General features: G+C 37.9%; 1 protein-coding gene across 22 annotated transcripts in view; it reads right to left on the bottom strand.

Moving 5' to 3' along the window:
- GPHN (gephyrin) overlaps positions 1-19,065 on the bottom strand; it is a 297,276-nt gene that overhangs the window by 207,117 nt on the left and 71,094 nt on the right. The window lies entirely within an intron of this gene.

Consider the following 19,065-nt stretch of genomic DNA (forward strand, 5'->3'; position numbering starts at 1 on the left):
AATGGAAAATGATAAATACAGTATCACAGCTTAAGTGGAAACAGTTTCAGCTGGTGTCCCTACTACTTGTCCACCTGGGACTAGAGGAAGTCAAATACAAATGGTGGATGCACAGGTATACACAGATATCGATACACTTAACAGTAGAATCTTTAATCATGCACTGGTCACCATACCTAAATAGAAACAATGAGAGCTGCTATGTATTTAAGTTCATAGTTGTTCATGGGTTAGCAAAAATGTTTAATATGAGCAATAACCAAAACAAGTCCATTAAGAGTAAAAATTTATTCCAACAACCTAATAATTAACTTATAAAGTGCATGTAATGTAGCTAGTTACTGTAATAACTGAAATTACAGTAAATTTCACAGACATTTAAAAGAGTATTAGTGTGCTTTTGTTTTCTTCACTACTATAAAAAAAAACAAACAAGAAAAAAGATATATTTAAACCTGAAACTCCAAATTTGTTCTCTTGTCTCTCAGCACATGTACCCCAATCCTACAAACCATCTCATTCCTCTTTAACCTCTTTAATAACACCATAGTCAATTTGAGAGGTGGGAAAAAAGTAGTGGCACAAATACTTTTTAAAAAACCCAGCATCGGTTTAGAGGAATTAGAGTTATATCTGACTGCAGCAAACTTTCTGAAGGACACAGGGGTTGTGATATGGAAAAATCAGTGTAAGGATAAATTTGCCACAACTAGCAAGGTAATCTGTCAGATAAAACAGAAGAGAGTTTATAGAGAAATGCATTATTGCTCATCTTCCAACACAGAACACAGCCTCATATTTAGTGAAAGGGGATGTGTTTAAAATCATCTGCAAAAGGAAGTGTTCCTACTTCTTTCTCTCTACATGCAAAATACTCTCTTTAATTTACATCTCTAAGTATTCATATGCATCACCAGCATCAAGAAAATGCAAATCATTCCCAAAATATATTGTTTTCACAGATTACAACACATACAGTGACAGACCTACCTAACACACTATGAAACTGCAAAATGTTTCTACTAGTACCCCTTATTGCCAATGCATTCACAAGCTTGAAGACTGTTAAGTCTGCTGGGAAAGACAAGTATTGGAAGAAAGCATCCCAGAAGAGGAGTCTCGGGTACTGATGGAACAGGTACTGGCCCCAGCTCACAGGCAAAACCTGACAGACTATGACAGTAAAGGCAGTATTTGTCAAGTGCTGAAAACATTAAGAGGTTTACCTGCTTTGCACCTCAACATTGTAATAACCAGTTGATATCCTAGGTCTCTCTTATCCACTGTCTCTGAAAACAGTACCTAACAGTTGCTGGTTACGCACGATCCCTGAAAGCCAGTCAGTATATCCCTAGGAGGCTCTTGTTTTGAGGTACTTGACACGGATCTTTAGTTTAAACAGCAGCTATTTGTGCTAACTAAGCCCAGAACTCTTGGCTTGTTCCTCACATGACAATTTAATCACTGTCTGTATAAGTTTGTTAACTGAAAGTTACCTGTACTGAGTTCACAAGCACTGCCCACATTTCCAGGGAAGCTCTCCCTGAGCACCTTGAGCCTTAAGAAATTTTTTATTTCCATGCTCATCTATTGCATTTAACCCAAGACCCTTGAGGGGATGTCTTTACTCTTGAGTTAAAGCAATAATTCCAAGATCAGCAGACTCACAAACAACCTACACTCTAGATTTTATGGGAGAAAAAATTACCACCTAGAGTTGATATTTTATAGTTTATATTTGCCTCTTGTCAAGTTTGGCAACAAAATAGCAAACAGAACATTTAATCTACTGTCTCATCAGAAATCCTACACTACTGATATATCAATATATCTCCTACATTAACACAAAACATCATGAATAAAAATTACAGTCAATACTATTTTTTCACTACTAACAGATCAAACATTTCTTAAGCATTAAATATTTAATCTAAAGATGCAGCATTTCTTCTACTGTCTTCTCCAATCTCCTCATTGAAAGTAATCACAATGAAGTATCAAGCAAACTACCACGACTGTCTCAAAACTTTTTTAAAGGGAAAACGAAAAATGACAACATAAAACTATCTCATCAGTAAAAGTGGCCATTATTTGTCTGTGTGTAACTCATGTTGTTTAAAAAACAAAATGTGTTTCAAATAAGTGTTTAGAATGAATGTCTAGATATGCCAGAGACAACCTATGTCTTATTTGTCTCAACATAACTCTAACATTATAATACTCTTGAATTTTAAAACTGCAAACCTTCCTTCTAGTTAGCAGAGCTCGGCAATACAAGCTTTAGCTAAAAAAAGCTAATTCTACATCAAATATCTAGAAACTCTGAAAAAGTTATCAACCTTGTCTCCCTGGTTTTCTTCTTTGGTTGTAGGAGAGCTAGAAAACTGCAAAGCTGCAAATTTGTAAGCAAGCCTCTTCTTAAGTTACCGTTCTAGCCAGATTCAGAAAACAGAGAATTGAAATAAATGTGAAAAATTTCAAACTCAGTTTTAACAACCAAGAATTCCAATAGTTTAGTTAATACTAACATTTTGCAATAACTGTCAATTAAATGACTAGCATTCATAGGAATAGGAGTTTCCAGTGAGAGGAAATCATTCAGTTGAATAGGGTGGAATAAGACCTTGACCTGCACACAAGCACAGCCATGGTCCTTCACATCTGTGCAACCTCTCACCACAAACAAATAAAAGAAATGTTCAACAATAAATATAGGGTGGAAGCAATCAAGCAGAGCAGGTACTATATTTCTCACAGCTTAGAAAACCCTAAATCAACACTGCACATATTTTTAAAAAACCTATACTCTGACTGAAATGCAAGCTATTTATTTTAAACAGGAGATAGGAGCATGAAACTTTGTTTGAAGGTATGACAGAAATACCAGGGTGATCAATGGTGCTTTAAGGTTGAGAGAAGAAAAGACAGAAGAAAACTTTGCATCACAGCCATAAATCATACTACATACACAATGGCCATGCCTAATTTCTCTTTAAAGCACAACCAAGGGATACTTTTGCATTGGACATCTATATGAACACAATTCCCATACAAGATTTTATTGTCTTGCTTCAAAATTAAATTTTTATTTTTTTTAACCCTCCAAAAGCTTATAAAAGCTAGTATTTTAAGCATTGTTGAGTGAATGGTTTATGGAGAGATACAGAATTGTTAGCTGCTCCCTTCTACATAAACTCCAAGTGGCTGAGCCTCTGATCTGCATTACACCCCCCAGATGTACTTCCTTGAAGACAAGGCAAATGACAAGAAAAAATAGCTCCCTAAAGCACATTTCCTTCATGGAGTATTGCACAGTCAGTGACAGTCTGTAAGGTACTAGAAATGGTTTTAAGAAACCAAATATTGGCACAAATATCACAGGCATTGACTAAACAAAATACATAGCCTAAAAAACATCACACTAAGAAGACATCCTTAAACATCCCTTAAACAGTTTGACTTCCAAGTGAGCTGTTACATGTATCAAAAGCAAACAGGATTTAGCAATAGCTCCAATTTTCCCAACATTCGCCCTACTTTCAGCTTCTGGTTTCTATCACTGATGTTCTGTTTTTGACTCCTGTCTAGTCTTATGCCTAGGAAGCAACAGAGGTGGGAAGCTAATAGGGGAATATAGTTCTCACCTGTCAATTACACAGCATACCAAATTCCCCACAGAAAGGTTAAAATCAGTATTCACACTCTTATGTGCAAACATCCAATTTACAACAGTTGTGAAGCCTTCCCACTTGGCATTTGTGAACTTCTAAATTTGTCCATATGATTTTTTTTCCTTTGCTTTCTTTAGCAGTTTTAAATGAGACCATACTGAAGAAAAACCCATTATTAGCCTGTTGATTTCCAAAATGAGAAGTTCTTTTAACTCTGAAGGTAAACTAATATTTTCTTCAAGTATAGGCAGGACATAATCTACTGTGAAATTTATCCTTTTTTTTCTTTTTTTTTTAAATATCCTAAAATTTGAAAACCATGTAGTTCTTTAAACATGTCACATAATCTCTTACCCCACACAGTGTATTCCCAGTAAAAAAAAAAACAAAACCCTCTCTTTAGATCCAAGCACTTCCAAATCCATAGCTGTTAACTGTCATTTTAATGGCATATGCTTTAGACAAAATGCAATAACTGCCCTCAAAAAATGAAGGAATATCTACAGTTTGGTAAAGCAAACTAATAATAAAGTTTACATCCCCCATACGTAAATATGCAATTCCAGAAAACTACTGTTACCTGCCAGATTTTCCTCTTGGTTCCCAGAATTCAGAACTGCTTTTAGATTAGTTGTGACTACCTGTTTATAAAAATCACCTTGACAACAAAAATGCTACACTCACGAAGATAGCCACTCATAGTGATACGGTATTAGTTTGAAAATACATGGACTACTACAACATTGAACACTATGTACTGAAGAAAAAGATATCAATGTCTTCTATTTTTGTCTTTTAGTGATAACATTTCCTAAGTTCAGTTCTTTTTCTTAGGACCTCTTCATCTGTCTGTAGTATTTTTGCAGATCTCTCTTCCTTATCCCTCTTTTTATAGGATTATTTATATATTTAGGTTTTATAACGGATTCATTCAGCAGATAATAAATATAAAACATATCTAGTACACTTGGGATGTTCTGAAAAGTACTGGACTGACACAGCATTGTATTCTAGCCTGGTTTTGCTTGCAATAAAACATTATTCAGAAATCTCATTTCAGATTCAGGTAGTCCTGTTCCATGTGATGCATGCAAACACAGCAGGATTCAAGTATTTTGCTTTTACAGGCCCAACCTTATACACATGGCAGCAAGCACATTCTTTTACCTGTTGTTGACTTCACAACATAAGAAACTCTGTTAAGGAAGCTTAAGATTTAGGATATAAGAAGGTAACAATTTTTTCTCAAATCTCAAAACATCTCTCTATAAAAGCCTATTCTCCTGAAAACACAGAGTTCCTGTCCTATAGGCATACTTTACAGAAGGCAAAGGAATGAGATAGTACCAGAAGATTGATTTTCTTAATATTAAAATAATTTTAAGGTATTTTATAGGTTCCATGAACAGTAACAGAGATAAATATCCTGCCTTTTTTCTCTGCTACTGTCACATTTTTCAAGTGAGTGCATGTCAACCAGAAAACACACATAAAACAGATGGCACATTACAGAAATTTTGTAGCACCTTCTCCAGATCTATCAAAAAAGACAGCAAATTAATTTTAAGTGCACCACTTATGGTATTTGCATATCTGCACACAAATCTCTGATGTATTTGCAGATTAAAAAGAACTACAAGTCTGCATGCAAACTGCAAATACTTATAACTACTAAGGAAATATACTGTCTGTGAGTAGCAGAAATAAGGCAGGCTGGTTTCCTAAGAACTTGTGATCTAAACACCATTTGCTATCACCATGATAAATCCAGATTCCCTTTGATACCCACATAAGGAAGAGAGCTAAAGCTAATACAAAGCCATGCATGTGAAAGCATCTGTCAACACCAATCTGCCTTCTCCTCAGTGGGACTAATAATCTGAGTCTCCTCTTTGCCTGGCTGCTAATGTTCACTAATTTATAGATAACTTCAAAATTTTCTTTTTGTTACATTGTGTTTGCTTTCCTATTACACTGTTATTACATTTTTCATATGTGGGTTAAACCAGTTTACCAGGGGGAACCCAACAGACTGATGGAAAGACACTGTCTTTTGATCATATAAACCTTGTTCTCCTATGGCAGATAATCTAAAAAACATTTTCAGAATTGCAAGACATTGATGTACATCAACTTAAGAGAATGAAATCATAAAATGGCAACACTTTTAGTTTTAACCCACAATTATTTAACAACAAAAATAGTTGCAGCACTGCAATATAGTTATTAACAGGTTGTGCATTATTTGCACTGTGACAACACATCACAGTGGAAACAATTTTAAAAATTGGGTTAGAGCATGGTGGCATTTGCAGCACACAAATAAAGAACACTCAAGGACTTGCTTTGGTGTGACCAGGGTCAGGTGACAGAAAACATGCCATCCCCTCCACAGGTTCACATATTCTGACCAGAGAGCTGTGCAAAAAATGATAAAACGTTTTATTTAAATGGAGCATTAAAAGAGCTAAAATAGCTACATGAAGAAAAAAGTGTCTCTTTTATACATATTGTATTTTAACAAGTTCAAAACATTGTCCTGCTGAAAATAAGTTGTGCAGGACACACAGTATCAGAGATGGCTAACGCTCTTCATGTAAGTCCAGATTCAAATACTTTTTTTTTAAACCCACGAGAACAAAAAATCACATTCCAGAAATAAGTGCAGCATTCCTAAGTCAGTGTTGAATCCTTTTAATTTACATAACCTCTTATTTTCTACTGCCAAAGAAGGTGTCACAAACAGTAGCAGTTCCAGAAAAGTGAAAGTAGCTGAGAAGGTCCTGATCACATCACTGTTTGAGATCATTTTCCTTTTATCTTTGAAATGTTTGTCATCAGAAATACAAAGGCTGAGGTACAACAGTTTAGAACAAGTTATAGAATGTATCTACCAATGGGAATTTTTATTGTAAGAAGCAATGTAAAAATCTCATACAAAACCAAAGGTTGCTTCTGCAAGCTATCAGATGAAACTTCCAGATCAAAGAAAGCTCACTCTTGAGATTAACCCATCTGAAATAAAAGAACAAACCAGTAACTTCAACTTACACAATAAAATTTATTTTCATTGGGCATTCAGAGTTAGTCATAGTATCATAGTATCATATTAGTATTACAGTATTTAAACTGTAGTTTAAATTCTTATATAATAATTCACTCCCAAATATAAGTTCTCAGTAGACAAGAGCAAGAATACATTTATTTTATTCCACCTATTTTGATTCACCAAGATCCCATAAGTGGGCACTTTCTCATCCACCCAGTGAGAACCTTCTGTTTCCTTATCTCATCAGAAAATATCAACGCAATGTATTTGTCCCTATTCTCTCTGACAAGGTAAAGGCTGACACAGTATACAAGCTATCAGCTTCACAGATCTTGAAGACAAGACTGCAGTGAATAGTTTGACCCCCTGCATATAGCTGCCCTGCACGCCCGATTAACATTTCTGATATTTGCTTTGTTTTTGTCATTATACTAAAGCATATAGAACTTCTAAGTTTATTTATTCAAGACAATAAAATTTAACATCCACCTTTATGAACGTCCCATAGCAAGTTTTTCAATATGTTTTACTGGATTTCATACCAGAGCAAATCTTCTCTCCCTTTCCCTTCAGACAAAGTGTTATGAAGTGCAAGAATGGTATCCTCAAAGAATGACAAAGGAGTACTACTATGAAAAAGGAGATAATCCACTGGAATGACAGAAGGGAAAGGTTCTGGTGACCTACTGAAAAATAGGGTGATCATCAACAAGAAATACAAGTCAGACATGTGAATTTATGATTTTTGCTAGAAAACACAGGGAAGCACTTGTAACCCAGAGGTAAAGGAGAGCTATTGCAGTGATAAAGAAAAGTAAGACATATTTTCACTTTCTTGATTAGCTTAGCAAAAAAGAAAGCATTAGATGGTTGCTGTTGGTGTGTTTATATAAATACACCAGCAAAACAAACATCAGAGGGAGAGAAGATTAAAAAATAGCATAGCACAAAAAAATAACTGTGAGGAAATCATAAGAAACAGAGCACAAGTTTCCCAAGACTTAGAGAGGTGAACCCTCACAAATAATCCTTCTGTAAGAACAGTGAGGGCAAGGAAAGTGCATAGACTGGTTCTCAAGAGATTTAAGAATTGACACAGAAATAGTTCTTGAAGACCTGAAGCATTCTGTACCACAGTTGCTAATGTTGTAAAATTTATGTTAGAGCTTCTCTGAAGGCCATGAACTTCTAAATCACCCCCCAGCTCTCTCACATTTTCTAACAGCAATTAAATCTGAGCCTTTTTTTTCTGTGTATCCATTAGTCTAATGGGTTATGCCTCTCTCAAATGATTTATCATTTGAATTTTACAATATTTGTGTGGCCTTAGGCTACAAATTCTATACTGGTTTTAATCTAATATTCTAACAAGCTTGAGTTTCAACTCAGTCACACTGTCAGTGTGATCACTACAGTGATCAGGTGAACTTCAGACAAAAAAAAGAATCAAGCCATTAAAGACATTCAATTCTTTGGAGATGTAGCATTAGCAATTTGTTTGTACCCAATAAAAAAATTAAGTTCCTTGAAGCTATGAATTCTAAACACTTGATGGAATTTTTCTTTGGGCTCTTGTTATCGCAGATAATAAATTTGTGTTTTGTGTGAGTTTTTTTACTATCAAGTATTTCCTCTAAGAAGTTTTAGTTTTATTTTCTTTCACTATAAAACCATAAAAAAATCCAGGGTGGGAAGGAAAAGCACATCCAACAGAAGGGAAGAGTTAAAACAACAACAAAAAGCTAAGTACCTTTGAAAATTATTACCTCGTTTTAGACTTCTCTGAAATTATTAGTTCTATCACAGGTTACAACAGCTGTACTTAGAGCAGATGCCAAGAACCATTCCTTTAAAGGGCAGTCTTTACAAGGAGGTCTTGATTTACAGCAGGCCCAGTTTGACAGCTTACATGGATCCTTGACTGCAGTGTACACTAAGCAAGTCTACAATCCATTTCAGCTAGATGCACTTTCATATATGACAAAGTATGCCTATGCAAGATGCTAACACATTTCACATCTTATCTGCCAGCCTGATTAAAATCCACAAGAATCACGTGAAAATCAATACTCTGTTTTCCTAATGATATATTCTATCTATAAACACTGCATTTCTTTTGTAAACCACTTCAGTGACCTCTCCAATATTATGGACGTGTGACCCCAGGTTTGCATCACCAAATAACGATAGGATTTAAGAAACTCAGCCTTACACTATGGCTTGGAACAACACCCCTCTTTGCATTGCTGCGTTGCTGCATAGCTAAATGCATACAGACCTGCTAATACACAGATAATCCTCCAGGACTAACCCACAGACCCCAGGGCCTCAGTGTCCTGTCTTCCCTCTGCTCATACAGCCCCAGACACCAGAAATCAGGTAACTTGTCATCCTTAAGGAAACAGGTATTTTCTGCACTGTTCAACACAGCCTGCCAAACACTGTTAAAAGAAGCCATCTCAAAAACCCATAGTAAAAAAGGAAAGGGAAAAAAAAAAAAGAAGGTACTTTGTTTATGATATTCAGGTCATTGTCCAGTGTTGTCCAGTACCTGAAGTGCCTAAAATGTCATAGCTTTAAGCAAAAACCACAAACTTGAGGATTCAAGGTCAGAGGAGGTGTATCCCCCGATATACTATGCTGGAAAACTAGTAACAACAGATGAGGAGAAGGCTGAGACACTCAACAACTTTTTTGCCTCAGTCTCCAACGACAGCCTCTCTTCCCACACCTCTCAGTGGATGGACACCAGGATGGGGACTGGGGCAGCATCCCACTGTAAGTAAAGATCTGGTTCATGGCCACCTGAAGAACCTGAACACAGATAAGTCTATGGGACCTGATGAGGTATATCCCAGAGTCCTGAGGGACTTGGTTTATGTAGTTGCTAAGCCACTCTCCATGGCACTTGAAAAAGTCATGGCAGACAGGGGAAGTCCCAGGTGACTAGAAAAAAAGGAAACACTGCACCCACCTCTAAAAGGAGTAGAAAGGGGGACCCCAGGAACTACTAACCTGTCAGCCTCACCTTTGTGCCTGGGAAGGTCATGGAACAGATCCTCCTAGAAGCTAGAGTAAGGCACATGAAGGACAGGGAGGTGATTTGAGACATCCCTGGTGAAGCCATGCTGGCTAAGTCCTGCCTGACCAACCCACTGGCCTTCTACAATGGAAGTGTACAAGCGAAGGGTTACAGATGTCATTTATCTGACTTCTGTAAAGCCTTTGACACAGTTCCTCACAACATCCTTCTCTCTAAATTAGAGAAAGATGGATTTGATGGGTGGACTGTTCGGTGGATAAGAACGTGGGTGGATGGTCACATCCAAAGGGCAGTGGTCAACAGCTCAGAATTCCAAATGGCTTCAGTGACCACTGGTTTCCCTCAAAGGTCTGTATAGGGACCAGTGCTATTTAAGATCTTCATTAAAGAAACAGATGAAGGGATCAAGGGCACTCTCAGCAACTTTGTAGATGACACCAAGCTGAGTGGTCCAGTTGTCACACCTGAAAGATGGGATGCCATCCAGAGGGACCTGGACAAGCTTGAGAAGTGGGCCTGGAGGAAATCTCATGAGGTTTAATAAGACTAAGTGCAAGGTCCTGCACCTGGGTCGGGACAACCCCCCATAATCAATACAGGCTGGGGGATGAAGACATTGAGAGCAACCCTGCCAAGAAGAACTTGGGGGTGCTGGTGGATGAGAGGCTGGACATGAGCTGACAATGTGTACTTGCAGCCCAGAAAGCGAGTTGTATCCTGGGCTGCATCAAAAGCAGCATGGCCAGCAGGTCAAGGGAGGGGATTCTCCCCTGCTACTCCACTCTGGAGAGACTCCACCTGGACTTCTGCATCCAGCTCCTGGGCTCCCAGCACAGGAAGGACATCAACCTGTTGCAAGTCCAGAGGAGCCCATGAAGATGACTGGAGGGATGGAGCACCTCCCTGATGAGGAAAGGCTGAGAGAATTGGGTTTGTTTAGCCTGGAAAAGAGAAGGCTTTGGGGTGACCTAATTGTGGCCTTCCAGTACCTGAAGGGAGCCTAGAAGAAAGAAGGAGAGGGACGTTTTTCAAGAGCATGTAGTGACAGGACAAGACGGAATGGCTTTAAACTGAGAGTAGGTTTGGATTAGATATTACAAAGAAATTCTTTACCGTGAAGGCAGTGAGACACTGGACCTGGTTGCCCAGAGAAGCTGTGAATGCCCCACCCCTGGAAGTGTTCAAGGCCAGGTTGGATGGGGCTCTGAGCAACCTGGCCTAGTGGGTGGTGTCCCTGGTCATGGCAGGGAGGTTGGAACTAGATAATCTTTAAGGTCCCTTCCAACTCAAAACATTCCGTGATTCTATGGTTCCCCTAGTCATTGTATCTATGGTTTGAGAAGATGTCTTCCCTGAATCCAGACCTACAACTATGTACTACAGGACTTTCATGGAAGGACAGTATGAATTTTAGATTACAGGAAGGCACAAGGGAAACACAAAGACAAGGTATGGAGCTGGAGGAGATCCAGGATCAGATCACAAAGCCAGATGTCTGAGTATTATGAGTTCGTCTTCTGAGCAAGTGAAAGCTAAAAGCCACCCACAGTACTGGACCAGGGGAGTGACACAAGCCAAGATTAACAGAAATTAGGAGAAAGCCGAACACTAAACATGTTAATGAGCTAATAAAATTGAAAAAATCCCAATGACAATCAAGTGCAACTCCAAACTGAATGGAGAGTGTTAAATCATAAGCAGCCGTAAGACTTCAAACCCTGAAGCGGTAATCATAGCAAAACAGTGCCAATTACCACACAAACCAGAAAATAAACATGTATTGTGGACAAACAACTTCACTACAGGCAAGGACTTGAAGAAAAAGACATTCCCTCCTTTATTTTTTTAGACAAAATTAGCACCTGAGTCCAGTCTGGTGTATCTGTCCCCTTTAGTTTGCATGTTGATGGAATCACCTGGGACAATTACATAATAACCATTTATTTGTCATAACTCTACATGCAAGGCTCTGAACTGGGGCCTTGCAAACACCATACTGAGCTACAAAAGGCATTATTTTCTTCTGGTAGCAGAGATGATGAAAAGACGTTGAGATGAAAATTCAGTTGTAGCTATTTATTTATTGGATATAAGGGTGTCTATTCATGAAAAGGCATCTTTAAACTATTCCCTTTCATAATTAGAAGACTAATTATTTAAAGAAATCTATATAATTTAATAACAAAATGAGAATATGAGTTTAAAATAAAATTTAATAAAGCTACTCCAAGTATGTCTCACTTTGAGACAATTTGACAGGGTTGAGACCTCGGACAGAAGTCTTCTCCCTTGGATTTAATACCCCTGGTTTCTCCAATACAAAGAGAGAGACCAAATATACCTGGATGCAAGCAAAAAAATAACTCTTTACCAAGAAGAAATGCTAAAAACAATACTGATAAAATTGGGTTAAACCAACTGATGAGGAGAAACTTCCCAAGCCCTGCCCACCAAACCAAATCGAGATGGCAGCTGGCTTCCCCCACCTGGATAAAACACACATGGCCACAGGACAGAGACAGGATGGCTGCCCTTCCACATGGTTCGCCGCCCCCAAGCCTGGAAAACCTTACAGGAACAGCTGGAGAGTCAGCGGTGGCAGGAAACAGCTGGCAGGAAACAGCAGATAGCTGGGATTCAATACTGACAGATGCTTGTGTGGGGCTGGAATGAGGCTGTGGTGTTGGTACAGGCAGTCGGAGCAGGGCTGCGGACCCCCCAGGGGTGACTGGAAGGATGCACAAGACACCCACTGGATCCAGCGATGAGACTTGGTTGTTGCAATTTCGTTCTTTGTTGGTCAAAGTGGTGGCTGTAGTCCCGTTGGAGTGGTGGTCACAGTCCAGATCCGTTGATGTGATGGAGAAAGCCTCAGGTGAGGGAAGCCCCGAAACTCAGAGGTATATACGCTCAGGTTCAGGTGGGAACACCTCCAGTACCTCCCCTGGGGCGGGGAGCTTTTCACTGGATGATGTAGTACTGTGAGTCACCGGATACTTTGGGAGTCTTTGACACCTTCTAAGATGTTGCACCTGCGTCTTGTGTCAGTGCAGCTGAATCCATTATGGCCTATTGTGGCTCATCAACAAGAGATCAATACCACCAGGCTGGGTGTGAATGTTTAGGGAGTTATCACAGCTGACTCATCTCTGTAAGGAAAAAGAAACACTACCCCACTTTGCAGGTTTGCCTCTTTCCTTATCTTGTTTAACACCCAACTTGTAGCCTGAGGTGTTGGATGTGCAGCCTTCAGCCCCTGGCCTGAGGGGCCACTCTGCACATTGTTACCGAAGCACTGATGATTGAGCCACGAGCACCAACAGTCCAGTCTCTGACAGCACCTGGGTGGTCACTGCAGGTGGTCAAATGTTTGAGTCATCACAGCAGTTCAGTCTCTTTAAAGAAGGCAAAACCCCAAAAAGGCATATTTGGAGAAAAGACATAAGAAAAGGTAGATACCAGAATTTTTCTGTAACTCACAACAAGATACTAGTTATCTAGTATAAATAAATACTGTTAAGATGGTAATACAGCTGTTTTACTTTTACTACATCTTATTATGAAGTAAATTATATCCACATATTTTCAATTCTCTGAATGTGAATTTTTGATAGTTTATGGGAAAATTCTCCATGGAAGTGGGAAAAACAGTAGTACTGAAAGTCCTTGCAATAATCCTTAAAAATAGGACAGTTCCTCTTTGTCTAAAACTTAAGTATTTTCTTTAGATATCTTTTTTGTACTAGGACTCTTAAGCTTTCTTAGAACTAGTGCTAGTACAAAACAGACTGTTTCAAAAAATAAATATTTTAACGAGTAATTTTAAACTCTATCTACAAAAAAAAAAGAAAACAAACACCCAATAGCAGAAGTGGTCAAGAAAAATAAAGTGAATTAAGATAAAACCTTGCAGCTTGTTTAACAAGCAACTACCACTCTATTGTTTTCTTTTTATAATCAACTTTCCATTATCAGAAGTAAAATGAGTAAAAATTCTTCCTCAGATAACGGAAGAAAAATCCCCTGCAGACAGTTATAACTGAGCATGCAGTATAACACATTAATCGACACAGCCCATTCTGTTCACTGGGTTCAACCCAGGCTATCACACACTGTTTCTGGTAGGTCTTACTTGCCCAGATGCAGCACTGCATAGGGACTTATTTAATTGGCAAGAGCTCTGATCTGAGGAGCCTTGCTAAATCTGGACCATAAGGCAGAGGCATCACATTAGTAACACCAGCACTTGGATACAGCAGGACTAGCACTGAGGCACATATATTAAATCCTGATCAACCTTCACTGACTTTATACACTCTAATGCCACTATATAAGCTAGGTCGGGAAACACCAAGACAGATACACCTAAGCTAATGTTATATGGTGCCAACTCAGCCACGACTGGGTTTATCAGCTAAGATTTGCAGCGGTGTAAAGGCATCAAAAGTACCCTCAAGCTCTTGGAAGAAATATAGTCACACTGACACAGAGGTGAACTAGTCACTAGTCACTAATCACAAGCAATGGGAAACTGTTTCTTCATGATGATCTGGAAATGCACCACAGGTCTTTCCAGAACAGTGAGCTGCCATTCTGGAATTGCTAAGAGATCCAGCTACATTCATCCCTGAAAAACTACTGATAGCAAATCCTATAAAGGGAAGTTCTAAACCCTAGAATTTTCAATATTCTTTACATTTATTTCACTGCTGTCTCTACTGATGGCAGTCATGAAGACCTCAGCGGGGCAAGTTCCACTCACGTATCATGGGACAAGAGGATATCTCACAAGAAAGCCTATATTTCCTGAAACAAAGAACTCTATAGGAAACAAAGATTTATCCATTACCCCCAATCTCTAAATCAAAGAAAATGAAAAGTTTTAAACTTTTTTCCAATGTTTTGTTTATTTTAATGTTATGCTTATAAACTGTGCCTATTCTAATAGCTCTGGAGCTGACTACTTTTCAGTGAACTGGCTCATAGTACTGGCATTATTGATTCTTCATCTCAGTGTTGTTTCCACATGTCTGTTCCTAATGCTTATGAATAAACTTTGAAAGCAGGAACCAATGCCTCATCATTTCTTTCAACTGGAAAGATCCTGAAAAAGCTTTAAATAGTTGCAACTGAGCCAATTATCTCAGTGAGCTGTGATAAGCCTGAAAATCAGTCTTAAAGCCAAGTTTTTCCATCACTCACTCATTTAACTAATTATTAAAATTACAATCTCAAATGATTCCAGAGTACTACAAGTCATGCCTCATATAACACCTGAAACACACACTCCATCAAACCTGAAATATAGAAAATAAAGACAGGGAGATTAAAAATAAGCTAAGAAATTATGCCAGGAGTGAACTTTACAATTGTGCACCTTTATTTATGCTCACTTACTGAGTTTCAACATTCAAGACTATGGAGTCTTGATTCCCAGTCCCTGATTTCAGGTCCTGATTATAGGGTGAAAATAGAAGCTCTATCTCAGTTTACTGTCCATTCCCTTTCTTCAATCTTGCTATGCTCTTACAATCAGATATTTTAAACAACAATTGTAACCGGCAAATCACGAACTGCATATAAAATATTTTATTAGTTCAAAATTTACTTACTTTAATAGTAGGTGTAAGGCAGTAAACAGAATTGCTTTCTAGCCCTATGCAGCCCTCATCTGACATGAGCCCACAGAACTCTAGCCCAGTGATTCCTCATATGGACATTCCTCCAAGCATTTAAGCATGTTCGCTCCCAACATTCTATCTGTGCTGGATTCTTTTTTCAGCTACTGTATTTCAGCCATGCTCAAAATTGCATTCCTTATTAGTTACAATGAAATGGGAATTACTGATGTGGTATGTAGCCTAAATTATTTCTGCTGTTTGTTTTAGCTACCTAAACATGATTTTTGACATAATCTTGTTGCTGATTTACCTAACTTACTTTGTCTTTCAGGGACTCACAGTCATTTCTATTCCTAAACACCTTTGCAACATGCAAATGTTCTTATCTTACTGCTGTCCCTGTTTGTTTAATGTGAATAAATATATAATATTTTTCTTTGCCCGAACAGAGAAAAATTTAGATATTCTAGAAATAATCTTGTCACGCAATTGCTTACTCTTAACTGTTAGTTCCCTCTCTTTGCTGATTCCAAATATTTAACTATATTCAACTCTAAGCCTACAGCAAGCAACAAAATGGGAGATGTCTTTAAAGCCTATACAGCCTGTCATCTCTCATATGTTTGCTTATCCAGGCAATGAATCAAATCAATCAATCAGCTGTCAGGACCATACCAAGCCATTCTGGCATTTGTAGGAGAATGACACCCCATATGAATACTTTCTTCACTTCATTTAAATTTCTTGCAGCTCATAAGAAACCCAGCAGTTGCCACATTTGTAACATGGCAAGGGTTCTCCCTCACTACCTTCTGCACCCAGCCAAGACAACAGTCCTGGAAAGGAGACAAACAGAGCAGCAGAATACTGAGAGGTTCCCATTGACAGAGCCCACAGAAATAGTATTCCCTGGCAATCACAGACCCCCCCTCCTGCCTGACTCACTGGGTTTGTTGTCTCTGCCTGCTGGCATGCTACAGCACTTGGCGTTACAGGTTCTGATAGAGTCTCAGGTCGTGTGTATGTGTGGCTGTCTCGGCTAGGAAGGGTAAATAGGTTATGTTCCATTTCTTACCACCTCTTACAGCCCTACCAAGAATAACATGTTCTTGTGGGCCTTCTGAAACTCCAAGTCCTATATATATACTGGTTTTCCTTATTTGCTCTGAATCCTCCCTGCTTGATCAACAACGAGGGGAAGGATGACTAGAATGATAGCATTATCTTCATTATTATTTACTGCACCTTTAGCAATCCTCATGGTTCACAAATGGCCAAGAAAAATAGATGCAAATGGTATATGCCAATGAAAAGTTTGGTGTATTTTCTATCATTATAGAATTACTTTTGTTCTTAATGAAACCTTTGGGCTATCATGTTTTAAAACAGCCATTTGAAGATTATAAAAACGGAAATGGATATCAAGGTTAATTTAATTGAGAAAGAAGAAAACACTTCTCCACCAAACGCTTTTTTTTCTTTTTTTTTTTCCCACAGTGTATTCTGAGATCTGCAATAGTGTTAATAGTAATATCATTCCTCCTTAAATGAGCTGCTGAGTGGATGGAAGACTGAACGGATTGTGCAATTTCCTAGTGGATTCTGGAATTTCTCTCCTTGAAATCAGTAGCCATAAAAAAAAAAAGGTCTTAAAATTTATAGGTATGCATGGTATGCATGTTTGCCATGCAGTTTTTCTGAATTCCACTACTAACTTCTGTATATTTACAGAAGTATATTAATATAGCATAACATATTAAAAATGTTCCTAAGTACCTGAAAAAAAAATCTCAATGTCTTACTGAAAACTATCAATATAATCACTATTAAACAACGAAAGCCCACATTTGCAACTTGACCAGTTCATTGAGAAAGGCCATTTTGCTCACTCAAAGAACTGTTACATAGATACGGAGCAGACAAGCAACTAAACTTTTAAAAGCGTCAACACTTATAATTTTCTAAAGTGCATAAAGCTTTCAGCATTGCTGTGATAGAAAAAAATCTGACTGCCAGACTTACATGCTAAACACATGTTTTTTAAATTCTTCAGTAAAGATATCTGCTTTTGCCTATAAAAATTACTTAAATGCTGTCCATCCTTCTCTCTGTGCTCAACTCCCTTTTCTCCTTCCCTCGTGTTTCCTTCCAATTATTGTTTTTTTTAACCTGACGATCAACTTCAAGTGAATTTTACAAAATTAGAACTGTCAAAGCTTCTAAGTCATTATAGAAAACTAGAGACATCAAAGACAGTATGATAGAAAGCATGGCAAATCAATGGTTGGAGAGTTGAAAGGCCAATTAGTACCCCTTCAAAGACAGGGCTCTTATCCATTCTAGTCCCTCACCAGTCCAGCAGTGGTCAATCATGCAAAACATATACAGCCTTGAATCACTGCAAACATAGGATGAATCCGGAATTACCTACTGTGTGACTTTGTGGTACCACTTTTCAGCTTGCTAAACGATTTATAATTTAGTATTTGCCTAGTTCCTAATGAAGTAATACTTAGAACAATGCAAAAAAATTAAGCAAATAGAAAACACTCAAACCCAAGAACTATTTCTAATGTTTAACATTCCAAAACAAGTTGGTGTAATTATGAATGTCAGTGTTGGTGTTCAACTACTTAATGTATACATATTCAGCAGCATATTAAAAAACTCGGTATCAAAATGAGTATCATTCAAAGGGAAGTTAAAATGTATTATGGATAATAAGAAAAGTTCTAAATTGAGACACAAGCAGTGCTATTTTAGGAAGTGAACAGATGGCTACAGAAGAGCAGACCTAGAAATCAAGAACAATGTAGGGAGTCAGAGCGGTGGGGCTGGGATAACGTATAACTGGAGAACTTGCTTTTCTAATTTTACTACATACACTTCCTGACAAACTCAAGATACTACAAATCTACAACAGAAAAGACATGAATTACATTTACAGGACTGGTTATTTTGTTCCTCCTCTCTATACATACAAAAATTCATACGCAACCATTTAGAAAATCTCACTACTTTGCAAAACTTCATATACTTTTTCTATGATTGCAGAAGTATCAGGGAAACTATTCAGGTTCAAAATGTTGTTTATTTGCTTTAAAACATTTCTATACAAATATTTGTACTATAAACTTCTAAAGAACTTGCTAAAGCCAAAACAGTGCATACAACCTTTTCAAAGAATACCAAATTTCTATCTCACTGTCAAATCTGTAATTATAATCCTTTAAAATTGGTAAAAGCTAGGAATACCAATTAAATGTGCAAAAAGTCCCATAGCTCAATAATATCACCTTACATTTCCAAGAGAAAAAGGCAGCACTTCCTCTTCTTCCCAAATATGAGGTGCTTTAGAGTACAGGATATCTCAACGGATTGAACTAAAAAACCCACTAATTCAAATTTGCTTTTCCTGAGGAAAGGAAACAATCGTTGTTGTCTTAGTTATTACTGTAACCTTAAGAATAACTTCTTTGTTCATATTTGTCAAATGGAAACATGAAGTATTTTAAGAGTTGCATTAGACTGAAGAAAATTCTTATACAAAACCAGTAGGTCTTGGCTTCAGAGACAAGTTGGCTGGCTTATTTCTCCAGTCGTTTACGGTCCTTCTGGATGACAGCATGACCCTCTTACATATCTGCCATTCATCCCAGTTTTGTGCCATCTGCAAACCTG

This window comes from Neopelma chrysocephalum, unplaced genomic scaffold, assembly GCF_003984885.1.
Source record: "Neopelma chrysocephalum unplaced genomic scaffold, ASM398488v2 Primary Assembly neopelma1_24, whole genome shotgun sequence".
NCBI classification, from domain to species: Eukaryota; Metazoa; Chordata; class Aves; order Passeriformes; family Pipridae; genus Neopelma; species Neopelma chrysocephalum.